The 9,240-nt window shown below is 40.1% G+C and overlaps 1 long non-coding RNA gene across 1 annotated transcript; it reads left to right on the top strand.

Annotated features, from left to right (window-relative positions):
• Window positions 1-4,817: 4,817 nt before the first annotated feature.
• Window positions 4,818-6,881, top strand: LOC111833906 (uncharacterized). Its single transcript, XR_011983237.1, has 3 exons — window positions 4,818-5,275; window positions 6,489-6,581; window positions 6,870-6,881. It is a non-coding gene; the product is annotated as an uncharacterized lncRNA (long non-coding RNA).
• Window positions 6,882-9,240: the final 2,359 nt, after the last annotated feature.

Genomic DNA, 9,240 nt, shown 5'->3' with positions numbered 1-9,240 from the left:
ACAAACTTTGGATAATGATCGAGAGAATGTGATAGTGGATAGAAGCAGCAGAAATGAGCTTCCTTCAGAGGGTATCTTGTCTTAGCCTTAGAGACAGGGTGAGGAACTTGGACTTTTGGGAGGAGCTCAAAGAAGAGCTGCTGCTCCTCCATATCAAAAGGAGCCAGCTGAGGTGGTTCGGGCATCTATTTAGGATGCTTCCTGGACGCCTCCCTGGGGAGGTGCTTCAGGTATGGCCAACCCAGAGAAGAGCCCAGGGCAGACCCAAATGCGGGAGTGATTATATCTCTTAGCTCTCCTAGGAACGGCTTGATATCCCCTTGGAGGGGCTGGAGGAGGTGGCTGGGGAGAGGGAGGTCTGGTTTTCTCTGCTCGCACTGCTCCCTCTGCAACCCAAACCTGTATGAGTGGCAGAAAATGGATAAATGGATGGACAGAATAAGCCAGTTAGTATGATTGTGCGATGCCTACGTGTTTGCAGGCAGCAACAGTACAAAAACAAAATGGACAGTACTGCAACTTAATGACTAGATCTTGAACCAAAAACTTAATTTATCTTTCTAATCAGTTATCTAACTTGGTAAAAAAAAAAATATATATGCCATTGAACTGCTAAAAATATTGCACTCATTTCATGTGGTAAATAACACATAGTCCATAGACAGATTGGCTATGCTGTCAAATAAACAATGTGCAGCAGTGCTTATGAGGAAGAACCGGTTCCTAAAAAAGGTTTTTCTAAGATTCTGTGGAAATGGTTTGATTTCGCAAAATCAAACATGTACCAAATCACTGCAGTTTGCAAACTTTGCAAAGATACTGTTTGTAAAACAGGTGGCAACACAACCACTTTCATTTATCTACTATTATTTGTTGTAAAGTGACTTCAGAAATGCCCTGTTACTGACCCAAGTGATACATGTTCATTTATACTCAGCTTTGAAACTGTATTACTAAAAAACATTAAAGCATTTTTGCTGTAATGATTAATTATTAATGAAGTTTATTATTATTATGGAACATGCACTGTTTCTGCATCAAAGTGGTTAATTGGTTAATTAACATATGTGCATTCATACACTGCAGTCTATATCGTGGGTTATGATTTTAACCAAAATTATTGTGACATGACATTTTGCCCATACCTTCCGTATTTCAAATTACTTTACACAAGAATCTTTGTAACTTTGTAAGAATAATTTTGGTCTGTGTATTAACGCTGAAGCAGCAGGGAAAGTTAGTAGCTTACCAGTTTTCCCTAATGTGTACTGTATCTACCTGTTATAATATTTACAAATGATAACAAGGAAGTTCTTGGTTTGAGACATGAGAGTTCAAACAAGCAGGCTCTTATGGAGTTTCTTTTGCTTCTGTTATTATTATTATTATCATTATTATTATTATTATTATTGTTATTGACATATTTTTTTATTATTATTTAGCACCTTTCCTACAGGAAATGTAGCTCAAAATGATTTACATAAAGGAAAAATGTAAAAAATCATCATACAGAATAAGCAACAATGTTACTGTAGATATCAAACTCATTTGACTCAATCTATTGTTGTGAATAAAAACCATATTAAGATTGTCTAGTCAAGGTCACAATTGCAATAATTGATTTTGGAGTTAAGGCTTGACAAGGTCTCAAACCAGTACAAAACCCAATCCAGGATCCAGTCCAGATCGTTGACAAAACCAGTCACCCTGCCCCAATATCCTCATTGATTTATTAATTCCAACTGTGTTCCATTTCCTGTTTGATCGGTTAAATAATAATTCTTACCAGAAATGAGGTCTAAATTGAGTTTCCTGTGTATTCAGCATTTCTCCCCGTGATTCAGCATTTCTCTCCCTGATTCAGTTCTTCACATGATTTCAGTTGTTAGTCGCCTTCTGCAGTTATTTGACTTTGTGATTTGAATTTTAATTCTGCTATTGTTCTGCAGCATTCTGTGTTTTTGATTGATTGCCCATTTATGACATGTGAGTTTTGAAACCTGTTTTAGCCTTGGTTAATAAGTGACCATGCAAATTGTCTGTGTCTGGATTTTCACCTACTTCAAGACAAGGCTTTGCTTTAACTGGAATGCATGTTTCAGAAAGACCATAGCAGATTCGATGTTAAAGAAATTTAAAATTGTTTATAATTATAGGAGACAGACTCAGAGACACATATAATCAGGAACACATCTTTCCTCCACACTGACAGTCAGTACTGACCTACCTCAGAACTGTCTGCTGAGTCACATCCTCTGCTTCCTTTCCTCATATGAGTGTATAAACCTCTGCTGCTCCAACTCAATATTAACAGTGAGACAAGCCTACAGGGAGGAAGCACAGAACCTGGCAAGCTGGTGTACAAATGACAGACTTACTCTTAATATACAAGCAAAACAAAGTAACTAACCATTGCCTTCGGATGGGGCAATATTATACATACCTCTGCATATAAATGGAGACCCAGGTTTCAGATTCCTGGGAGTCTCCATTTCAGATGACTTCATGTGCACACAGTGCTTTAGAAGCAACTGCAGTACCTTTACTTGCTGAGATCCCTCAACAAAACCAGTGTGAACACACAGCTATTGATGAGCTTTTATTGCAGCACCACTGAACATGTCATAACGCTCTGCATCACTCCCTGGAGAGCATCTACTCCAGCCATTGCCTTCTCGGAGCAGCCAGCATCGTTAGAGATCACACATACCCCATAAGCATCAGCAGATGGTACAGAACTATCCAGAATTACTTAGTTTACAAGCCGCATCGTCCACTCAGATCACAGAATGCTGGTTTCCTTGTTCCACACATATATAAAGTGAGAGTGGGTGGTAAAGCATTCTATTACAGGGCCCCTATATTTTTGAACAGTTTGCCAGCCCATGTTCAGGATGCCGATTCGACCTCAGTCTTTAAATCTTGACTGAAGCACTGTTACTTCAATTTAGCTTACCTGCAACCTAACACACCATAACCATGGATGTTGGTGCTGCGGTACATGCCATATTTTACCTACTATGCTTGTCCATTTATGTGTAAACGCATGTTCTGACCATCCATGCTCTCTGCCTTCCCACATGTCTGGGTGGTGCCTGGGGTGGGCACCATCTGAGCTGGAGTCCTGGTTCAGTCCCATGGAGGGGTGACATTGTGAATGGGACCTACGAACTGTATCATCGTGGGTGCAGCCTTCATGGCCACCTTACACAGGCCAGCGTGGAGAACAGACTCATCGATGGACTTTGTCTCGATCCTGAATCACAGCTTGCGCCTTTTAGCAAGCAAGTCCACTCTTTTCTGTTTTCAGTAATGTTAGTATGCCCGGGGCGGGGTTAGTTGGGCAGCCTGTTGACCCCTAGAGGTTTTTGTTCTCCTTACTTTGGAGTTTTTGGTTCCTCTCCTCCATTGTTGTATGGCTTTAATTTCTTTCCTTCCTTTTTCCCGTTCCGTATTACTCTCTCTAATGACGTAATGCAGGGGTGCACAATACGTCGATCGCGATCTACTGGTCGATCGCAAAGGTAGTGTGGGTAGATCGTATGGCATAAAATGGAGGGTGGATGACGCGTTCAACCGCGCCAGCTGCTGCAAATCTCTAGCAAGCTATACCGAGTCGCCTAGTTAGCCTCCAATTTATTTCTACTCAACTTAAGAAATGGCATAAAAATGAATGGGGAGCTGGACCAAGTAAGAAGCCAGAAATTTACCAGTTCCATACGGAATGGGAGGAGGGCTTTTTTCACAATGTCATATTCGAAGTGCGTTTGCCTCATCTGTCAGTCTATTGCTATTCCGAAGAAGGGAAATGTGGAGCGGCATTTTCGGACTGTTAATAAAAACTATGACATTAACTTCCCTCCGAAAAGCGAGCTGAGAAAGAGAAAGGTGAAGGAACTAAAATGCCATTTCAATTAAAAAATACTTTATTTATCCCAAACGGAAAATAATAATAATAATTAATAAAGAATACTCAATATAGCCTGTTTATAAATAAATATATGTTTTGCATTTTTATAGTAGGTAGATCATTTTGACTTGGTCATTTAAAAGTAACTCGCAAGCTGAAAAGGTGTGGGCACCCCTGATGTAATGTATCACATATTACATCTATGTAAACCGCCTTGGGACGATTCTGTTGTGAAAAGCGCCATATATGAAGATAAACTGAATTTAATATACAGCCACGTCTTTTTTGTGCCACTGTCTTCTGCACTGCTGTCACGTTCGCTCACCTGTTGCTACTGCCGACTTATTGTCGTATAACCTCATGGTCGTGCTCCCTTGCATATTTGCTTCTGTTTTTTATCCTTACTGTAAATTTCTTAATGCATATATATTTATATATATATTACATATACTTTAGATTTTTAATTATTTTTTTCTCCTGCATTGCCACTGATCGATGTGACATGCCAAATTTCGTTGTACACTATATGGTGATAATAAAAGTATTCTGTTCTATGATGATTATGGTACTGGCACTTATTAAAAAATTAGAACAAATTTTTTTTCAGCAAATGTTTTTTTCTAAAATTAAGTCTTCTGCAATTTTGGGAATTAAGAGCATTCAGATCCATTCAAGAATGTGCTAGATCATTTATATGTTTGGGGCTCCAGATTCCACCCCTGGCGCTGTATGTGGGTGGTGTTGTGGTATTTCACCAGGTATTCACACATCCTAGTCCAAAAATCATTCTATTTGCATTGGATTCTGGACAAGAAGTCGGTCTATCACAGGGCACATACAGGCAGGTGCACGGGAAGTGGTAATTACTGTGGTGTCGGGAGCTGCTAATTATTATTGGACTGAAGGAAACGTCAACCCCTGTCCCGGGGAGTACGAAGCCACTCACTGAACCGAAACACTTCCGCACTGCTAAAATGAACTAAATCATTTAGAAGTTGACGGCTGATAGGGGGTGTTTCCTGTGCTCGTGTTTACAGAGCGATCGGGTCTTCGTGATACAATATGATGTAGCCTTATGCTTTGAATGACATTTGTGTCAAATACGAAGCCAAGTCGGTTTCTTTATACTAGCAATTCAGATCAAAGTGCTTTAAAATAATCATTAGTCGTAGTGAACTACTTGCGAACTGTTCACGATTGTGAATAGGCTTGTTGATCATTAAGGAGGGAGAAACACGCAGCGTTTGCTGTGCCAGTGACGCATCATTAAGGAAGTCCGAGGACACAGAATCACGGATGCCGTGTCGTAAGTGCAAGCGAGCCGAGCTGCTGTAAGATTTGATGCCGTAACAAAACTACATTCAGGTAAAGTTTTATTGCGTTATTCTAGTTTTTACTGACTTAAGGTTTTCCGAAACCTCATCATTTTACGCTTCTTCTGTAATCTGTAGGGCTGTTGCAGGCAGTACCGTATATCGGTTTATTTCCGTTTATATCAAAATGAAGTGAACGATAGAATAAGGCTATTTTGGGCTTCCGTACGTCAATATTGATAACTTAATGTCCAGGCTGTGATGATTTTCAAAGACGTGTTTTAATACGCTATGAACATATACAGACGTAATTTAGCGCAAAATGTTGAAATTTTAAATTTTACACAAATTTGTGTAAAATCGACTCTTCCCTTGTGAGGACAGAAATGTAAAAAATAAAAAAGCTAAACATGACAGGTTTTCATCACATTAGGCGCTTCCACACTGCAGAAACTTTTTTTCAAGATCCAGAACCTTTTTCCGGACGCAGGAACTTTTGTCATATTCGCAATTCGGAATTCGGCCCGATTGTAGTTCCTTGGAGGCAGTTCCAGAACCCTTTTTTAGTATCTACACCCTTACTCGAAACACGAAATACTGGGGAGGCGCTTACAGCGATAAAATTGCTCAGATGGAAGTCATGCGGAAGACTCCGATAAATTTAAAGGCAGTTAGCTATTCGGGATTCCGTTGAATTTCTCTCTGCAGTGCAGTAAGGTGTACATAAGTAAACAGTGGCATTTTGTTATTCGTGATTGGTGAACTCAGATTACGTCATCCCCACGCCGATATTATACATCGCCTTTTTATTTTCAAACGCGAATAATAAAAAAACTTGACCCTATGAACAGGTCCAACCAGGCTCATAGCGACCAGACTGATCGTCTGGCGGTGACTGATGTGCGTGAGGCAGAAAGTGTTAAAAACATTTTCGACATTGGAACCCTATTTCCAAAACTCACTCTGTCACATTAAAATGCATTTGTGTTAGGCAAACTTTGATTTGTGAAAAAGTCACAAACATACATCTCAGCACATTAATTTGTTTATTTGTGCGTATTCCACTTCATTGAACTCTATGCCAAACTGGAATTGCAGGAGGTCAAATACCAAAACACCCAAAAAGTGACCCAGAAGCAGTAAACCAGGGTCATATTAATCAGTCTCATTTGTGAATTTTTCACAAAAAACTTGTGAAGGAAACATGAGCTCAGCCATGGAGGACTGGGGTGTGCTTTCTCTGACCTGATGCCTTTTATATTCAGAAATAGGAACTGCTGGCAGTATGACTAACAGCTGTGTGGACTCCGACTGTGTAGACTTTGCTACCATTATAAAAAATGAAATCTTCTTTGAAAGTAAGTCAACACAGAACATATTTAATGTCACTCGTCAGTTAAAGCTGTTATGAATGTCTATGCAGAATCCCCTTGGTGTACTAGATTTACCTAGATGACTACTTTTTTTTGGTACACGGCAGCTACCCCAATGCCCTGCCATGCAGTGGGAGTTTTGTACCAACAATTTGACACTAACAGACACTAAGTCAGCAGATTATGCGATTTATAGGCGTTATTTCTCACAATTAAGCTGTGTGCTTAACTGTTCCTCTTTTCATTCCATATTCCTGTGGATTCACTTGGAAGTAAAAGATCCAGGTAATATATGAACTTACCTCATTTTACTGCTAAATTTTATGCAGCCAGTAAAAGTTTCCAAATTCAAAGTATGAATTCCTCTGCACTCTTTATCTTCTGTCTACATATGTGTGCCATTTTCACATGGCTTTCCTATATGTTGATTTTTACATTAGAATTGCTAGGATCTCCATCGCTGTACAAATATTCACTTTTTTATTCGCAGCATATGAGGAAGATGCCTTTGCTGGGAGCAATAAACTCCTCACTAGTAGGATCCAGAACAAGAACGAACAATTTCTGGTGCTGGGGATAGATGGAGGTGAACGGCTTTTGGAATTTCGTCCCCTAACTGTGGAGGAGCTTAAAAGTGGTAAGACAAGGAGTTTAAAGCTCAGACTTTTTGTCCAGCTGTCTAAGGGGCTGGAAAGTGATGTTCCACATAAATTAAGCAACCTAACAATCAAACATTTCTGTGGCATTTACTTTTTATTTGCATACTTTCTTAATTTGAACATCTATGCTGATATTTTTTTCCCCTGTTCCTCAGCAAGCTGTAGATTCCTGATCCGACCCTTCAGGAACACAAACCCCTCTTCTGAGTTCCCTATTACACTGCAAATACTTTCTGAAGGAAAGACCTGGACTCTCTGGTGCCTTGATGAAGGTGGATCCAAGGTTGTTTATCCGAACCTTCAGGTCTGTTAGTCCTCATTTCCTTATTCACAAACATTTACGTTTACTTTAAAATTGCCATGGACATTAACAAGTCCTTTTCCTGGTGTCCAGGACCCTCCAGACAAGATTGAGTCCACTAAACACGAAGCACTGTTCTTTCTGATGAAAATCAAAGGGCATCGAGATTGGTACAGAGTGGCATCCTCCATGTGGCCAAGTTTCTTCTTGAGCTTTGAGTGCAAGCCACAAAAACTTGTAAAACTTGTTCTTAAGGAGAAAAAAAATGATGACGAGTCACTAAACCTTAAGGTTAGAGATATTCAGCGATGTTCTCAGTAAGCAGTGTGGTTCTGGGAACCAGTCCAGTTTTGTTTATGGAGTACGCATTAGTGGTATGGTATCTGCTGTCATCCCCTTAACATTGTGTTCTATGGTACTGTACTATATTGTACATGAACATTTAGGGGTGTGCTTGAACTTTATTTTGGGGGGGGGTGGTTCTTTTTAAGCAAGAACAAATTTAATTTGACCCAAATTAAGAACAACGGATTGATAAGATGCATGAGTGGGTGATGTGTCATTTTCAGCAGTCTGACAGTCTAATCTTACAAATGAAAATGATGTATGAAGAATTACAAGATGGCCGCTAACCAACAGAAAACTTTACCTAATTGAAGTTGGGTTAATCTGTGAAATATGTTTTGTATTTAAAGCCTGTAAGTCAATTTTATTTTCTGTAATTTTTACCCACCGTTTGCCGTTACTTTATATACAGCCCCCAGAAAAATTGAGACCACCGCTCAATTTTTGGTTTCACTCATTTCTCAGTTTATGGGTGTGTGCCTGTGAATGATTTTTGCAAACTGCAGCTTGGATCATCCCTGTTTCTCATTAATGAAGGTGTCGGGTAGGGTAGCACCGCTACACTGACGTGGGAGTTTACTGCTGGTAGAGGCGGTCAATATGGACAAGATTCCAGGCAAAGAATCAGGCTCCAGAGGGGATGACTTTAAAGGCAGAATTTATTAAATGGAACTTGTGAAGCAGGATGTCAGGGTCAGCCCATGTTGTCCCATTCTGTGTCCCTTCTCCGTTTGGCCAGCAGGCGTCGTTGGTCATCTCGTCCCGCATGTTGTCAGTCTTTCCTGTCTTCCCGTTGTCAGGTTGTAGTGTTTCCTGTTCCCTGTCAGCCACATGGCTCAACTTGTTGAGTGTATGGTTATCTGTACCCCTCTGTCGCGTGTTCAGATACAGCTTCCTCTGTTTTTGTATTTTGTTCCCTAGTGTTTCATTGTATGAGTTTTTATTGTTCCTGTGTCTTCTGATTTGTATTTGTTTTTGGTTAAATTCTTTGTGCCCGTGCTTGTGTTTCTATCTGTCTATTATTCCCCAGTGTTAGTTTCTGTTTCCCCGTTTCCTTGGTTAGTTCTTAGTTTCCCAGTTCAGTTCCCTGAGTTAATTAGTTTCACCTGTTACCCGTTCTTGTGCCTGCCCTTGTGTGTTTCCTGATTGCTCGTTGTCCTGCATCTTCCCCTATTGGTTAAATGTCTGCCTGCACTATGCCTCGTCCCCACTCCAAATCTGCCCGGATTCATGACACAGGATGTACAATGGATTATAGAAGTGAATACTAGTAATAAACCTGGTATGTAGATGGAGTGTGGTCTGTGGAAATAAAACCAATACATTCAATCACATAGGT

The sequence above is a fragment of the Paramormyrops kingsleyae genome, chromosome 17, assembly GCF_048594095.1.
Source record: "Paramormyrops kingsleyae isolate MSU_618 chromosome 17, PKINGS_0.4, whole genome shotgun sequence".
Classification (NCBI taxonomy): domain Eukaryota; kingdom Metazoa; phylum Chordata; class Actinopteri; order Osteoglossiformes; family Mormyridae; genus Paramormyrops; species Paramormyrops kingsleyae.
The sequence above is the reverse complement of the archived record's forward strand: the minus strand, read 5'-3'. Positions and strand labels throughout refer to the sequence as shown.